The following is a 6,000-nucleotide window of genomic DNA, read 5'->3' as shown; positions in this document are numbered from 1 at the left end:
TGGAAGATTCGGGTTCAACTTATTGCTGTGCAACCTCCTTAACCTCCCTGGGTTGAAGTGTACTCCTCTGTTTCATTAGGTGACTTCAGATATAGCTTCCATCTCTGATTTCTGTGATTCCTCGCCACAAGGTTCTTGTAAAAAAAAAAAAGTGCATTGCAAATGTGAGCTTTCATCATAATTACTCTTCCCAGGAGGGCTGGCATTTTAAAAAAGATGAATAATCTCCAAAGAGAGAGTGATCTGTTGCTAGGGAACATTTCAGGCTTCTGTGGGAGAGAGCTTTGAGGGAGGAAAGTACTTCTTCCTTGAGTCCTCAAATCACATTACTGGGTGACTGATTATGGGGAGGCAGGGTAACATAGCAAACAGAGTGCTGGATTTGGAATGAGAAGATCTGGGTTCAAATTTGTCTCAGTCAAATCATTCAGCAGTGTGAACTAGGTATGACAGACACAAAGTCTTTACAGATTGGTCAAGAGACTCAGTCACACTCTGGCCCTTGTATAAATCAGGTAGCTGTTTTAGAATCAAGGATCGGAACATCTAATAGAGTGATGGGGGAAGCCTCCAGCCATGCCCCTGATAAGGAATGGCTTAGGGAAAAGAGATCTCCTTGGCCTCGATCTTGGTCTCTTCCCCACTGCAGGTTGTCATTTTTCAGTCATGTCTGATTCTTCATGACTCCAATTGGGGTTTCTTGGCAGACATACTGGAGTGGCTTGGTATTTCTTTCTCCAGCTCATTTTACAGATGAGGAAACTGAGGCAAACAGGGTGACATGACCTGCCCACGGTCACACAGCTAGTACATGTCTGAGGCCAGATTTGAACTCAGGAAGAGGGGGCTTTCTTTTTTTATTATAAAAGTATTTTATTATTTTCCAGTTATATGTAGCAATAGTTTTCAACATTTGTTTCGATAAGATTTCTAGTTTCAAATTTTTCTCCCTCCCACCCTCCCTAAGACAGTAAGTAATCAGATATAGGTTATATATGTACAATAACATTAAACATATTTCTGCATTAGTCATGTTATAAGAGAAGAATCAGGGCAAAAAGGAAAAACCTTAAAAAAGAAAACAACAAGGGCAGCTAGGTGGCACAATGGATAGAGCACTAGCCCTGGATTCAGGAGGATCTGAGTTCAAATGCAGCCTCAGAAACTTGACACTTACTAGCTATGTGACCCTGGGCAAGTCACTTAACCCCAATTACCTCACCAAAAAACAAAAAAAAGAAAAACAACAACACCAAAAACAAAAGAAATAGTATGGTTCAATCTGCATCCATATTCCACAGCTCTTTTGTTCTGGATTTGGAGAGCCTTTTCCATCATGAGTCCCCTGGAACTTTCTTGTACCGTTGTATTGGTGAGAAGAATCTAGTCTATCACAGTTGATCAACACATAATGTTGATGATACTGTGTACAGTGTTCTCCTGGTTCTGCTCATCTCACTCAGCATCAGTTCATGTAAGTCCTTCCAGGTTTCTCTGAAATTCTCCTGCTCATCGTTTCTTACAGCACAATAGAATTCCATTACATTCATATACCACAACTTGTTCAGCCATTCCCCTCAATTTCCAGTTCCTTGCCACCACAAAAAGAGCAACTATGAATATTTTTGTACATGTGGGAAGAGGAGTCTTTCTTACTCCAGGTCCAACACTCTGTCCACTCCACCACCTGGCTGACTGGAGGAGGATCTTGTATATTCAGGAGGGTCCAGAGGACTAGAACTATCCCCAGGACACAGGAGCTGGTGGCAGTGAATACCTCTAAAGGCAAGGACAAACTGTAAGGGCAGATCCAAAGCTCTACGGGTTATCCAGCAGAAAAGTTCTCTCTTTGCCACACGTGCTTTCCCCCGGACTCTGTATGCATTGATAGGAGAAGGTATCACAGACTTTTGGGGAAATACATGGACCCACTCTATCACCATAGTAAATACCCATTTCTAAAAGCCAGTTAAGTCTGACTAATTTATATTGACTGATAATGATGGAGGGAAGCCCACTGGTGGGAGTTCATGAGTGACAGCTTTAGAAAAGCACTCCCAACCCCAAATCCTTAGAGGCACCTAGAGCTGAGTTCTGGGGACCCAGCTCACCAGTGAGAGTGAGGGTTGGCAGAGTAACTCCAGGGTATGGGTACCACTGTGATCCTCCCATCCTCCTCAGATGACAGCTCAATTTGGAGGCCGGGGAAATTGGCTCACATTGTCAGTTCACAGAATTCTAGAACTGAAAAGCACTGTAGGCAGCAACTAACCTAACTCCCTGTGAGATATAATGGCAGGATGATGGTCTCCATTTTACAGATGAGGAAACAGAGGCACAAAGAGGTAGTCACGCAGCTAGTAAATGTATGAATTTGAATTTAGGGTCTGGGGTCCCCATTTCCCACATTGTAAAAAAACAGGGGCAGAACATTAACAGTCCGTGGCTTTAAACAGTTGCTTCAGAGGATTAATTACCAGGATTAAAACATTCTGGCCAAATACAAATCCCTCTTTGCACCTTGAACAAGCTTATCTAACCAGATCCTGTCCCCTCTTGGCACTGGAAATTTCTCAGACCCAAGAGAATTAGGAGAAACTGGAGGGGATGAGGAAGGTGGACATCACTGAATCAGCAAGGATTTGGGCTCAGACGCTCTCAATCCAAATCCCAGCTTTCCCACTGATTTATCTGTGAAACTTGGGCAAGTCCCTCATCCTCATTGGCCTCCATAAAATGAGGCACTTGGAGTAAGTGGTCTCTATGTCCGCTTCCAGCTCTGACTCTCCGGTCTCCCTTCCAGCTCAGACATTCTGGGGGCCGCACTCCCATAAACATAGTGCTGTGGTGCACTCTAGTGGAAATTTTCGGCCCCAGCCATCGTACTGACCATACAAGTGGCCCAGGCTACTTCAGTGAGGGAGGGCCTTGTGACAGAGGAAGCCGGTGGCAGAATCTCCTAGTACTGAGAGGGTACATCTGCAGCCTGGGAGAGTGGGCTCTAATCCCACTCTTACCACTATGTGAGTTAGGGGTTTGGGGGCAGAGCATTCATCCTCTTTAGGACTGTTACCTCATCTGTAAAATTGTGTTGTGTGCGTGTGTGACTGCACATGTGTGAATGGCTGGGAAATAGGAGAATGGGGAGAATCTCTAAAGGTTCCCTTCAGTTCTAAAGTGCTAAGATTTAAGATCTTTTAATATGGCGTCCTGCCACAGAGTCCTGTCCTGATGCCTCATCATAGTATAGAGATTGCCCTGGGTTCTTTTTTTTAAATCAATTTTTGTTTTTTTCAACTGTCAAGCATTTTTTATCCTTCCCACCTCCTCCCACCAGAGAGAATCACATAAGCATAGTCAAGCAAAACAGATTCCCACTCTGCATGTCCAAAAATGTGTTTCTCATCCTATATATTTGTCCTTTCCTTCATTGTCATGAGATTAACAGTATTCTTTTTTATCAGTCCTGTGAAATCATGATTGATCACTGCATTGATGACAATAATAATAGCACGCACTACTGTGTGCCAGGTACTGTGCTAAGCACTTTACAATTGTTATCTCATTTGATCCTCACAACAACCCTGGGATGTAGGTTGTTATTATTTTACAGATTCGGAAACTGAGTCAGAGGTTAAGTGATTCACCCAAGAACACACAGCTAGGAGGTATCAGAGGACAGATTTGGACTCTGGTCTTCCTGACTCCAGGCCCAACACTCTGCTCATTGTGTCACCTGCCTGCCTCTATTTTGATCAGTGATAAGAGTTCTTAAATCTTTTGTGATTGTTTATTTTTACCATATTGATATTATAGTATAAATTCTTCTGCTTCTGGTTACTTTACTCTGCATCAGTTTATAAAAGTGATGTTAAGGGTTAAAATTCTAGCTAAACTGTCTAAAATATCTAATGAGTGGTCGCCAATAAATTATAAGCTTTAGCAAGAGTTAGACTTTTAAGCATTTATTAAGGAGAATAAGAATTTGGTAAAGAGAGAGAGAAAGGCCTAGATTTCTATCTATTAAAGGGAGAGCACATTTTTAGCTCCCTTCTCCGCCAGCGTCCTCAGGAAAGAGCCCCAGAGTCTGCGCCAGTCTCTTCCTTCCTCTTCCCACTAGTCCGCGTCACTTCCTCCCGCCAAAGAAAAGACTCCTGGTCTTGCCCTCAAAGACCTTCGCTTCATGGGCAGAACTTTTCTACAGTAAGTATCCAGCAGGTGGCGTTATTCCAATCGTTACAGTCCCCCCTGTTGTTCCTCAAGAAACAAAATGTTTCCTTGACGGAACAGTAAAAAGAATATAATAACTATTGCTAACTAATAATATGTGAACAACAATATAGAAAAGAAAGAGAGGAAAGTTTTGTCCAGAGGGGCGATTTTTTGTCCTCATGAACCGACGCTTTGACATTGGTCTTGCAAAGGGAGGGCCTCTGCAGAGAGTACATATTACAGATGGTGTATATTATAACCAAAAAAGAAAAGAGAAAAAAAACAAAACAAAACTGTTCATTTAAAGTCTCTGAAAGTCTTTTTTCAGATGTCCTCTAGGTGTAGTCGTGGAATGGAAGTCTTTTCAGGGGTTGATGTGTGGATGCTGGTAATCAGCCAGGAAAATTTCCTACAAAATTGAGCTTAACACAACTTTAAAATAGCTTTGTCAATAATCAAATCAAACAATGAAAGTTCTCAAAAACATGTCTAAGGGAATTCAGAATCTTGGTTGTTACACATGAAACATATAATAAAACAAAAATTGAAGCATTCTTTAAAATTATAATATTACTATAGTCCCCCTTATGGAGGGTAATTGAGAAGACAATTGCTGCGATATTAATTTTTAAAAATAATTTTTATCTTTGTTTCATCACTTTTTGCATCATCTGCCTAATTATCCTCATGCCATTATGAGAAATTTAAAAATCTAATATAATTGGTAACAGGTGTCAAGGCCAAATTCAACACTGTATTTATCATGACACCTGAGATAATTATGGGGGTTACCATAAAAGAACAGAGAAATGATGGGATATGAGCATTCCCACACTTGAGCAATATGTACTGCCCATACAGTATGCCAGGCTTAAAATAGGTGGATGGAATATATGTCCATGCCACCGAACATATTGGAAGAAACTGAGTCAGACTTAATCAGATGCATGGGATTGAGATGTCCATGGCATCAGGCATATAGGAGGGAGCATAGAAGCCAGGTGTAGAAGTGAGATGGGTGGGATGAATACTTCCAGCCATCTGTACAATATTGTGGGGAAAAAGAGAATAAAATATTAAACCAAGAGAATCCAACCTCAACATTTGTCAAAAGCCGTTCCCTCGGCCATACCTTGACTTCATGCATGTCTCCCCTCATGTGACAATTCAGTGTCTGCTCTTGCATGTATTCCTCTTGTGATTGGATGGCATCTTGGCCAACTGGCATCTGATAACTCAGAATAACGGCAATTAATGTCTTAAATGATAAATTCCCAAAATTTAAAATCTCATATGGATTTAAAAATTGAGGATAATAAATGATTGCAAAAAATGTGAATACATCTTGACTCAGAACACAATATATAATTATGCAACAATTTCAAATAATACCCCTTTTTTTTACTTAGTATACAATTACTTTTGTGAAAAATCAGAACATATTTGAATACAAGTTAAAGCACAACACAATCTCAAAGACAACTTTTACAAATGTTCCTCTCTTTTTTTTTTTTTTGGAATATGCTTATCAAAAATAATACTTCTAGAATCAATTTACACTTGCCATGGCAAACAATTTGCCAGGGAAATGCTTTAAAGAGTTTGATCAAATAATCAGTTGAGAAAAAATAGCAAAAACAAATAACTCAGAATATGGGAGCACAATACTCCTAGAATTAACATTGTATTATGAAATCAAAACCATGTTTCAAAATTAGATAGATGAATGAATAGAAGAAAATACACGTGGAATAATAAAAGACAATGAAATTCAAACTAGGGAAATCT

This window comes from Dromiciops gliroides, chromosome X (assembly GCF_019393635.1).
Source record: "Dromiciops gliroides isolate mDroGli1 chromosome X, mDroGli1.pri, whole genome shotgun sequence".
NCBI lineage: Eukaryota > Metazoa > Chordata > Mammalia > Microbiotheria > Microbiotheriidae > Dromiciops > Dromiciops gliroides.
Note: the sequence above shows the minus strand (reverse complement) of the source record.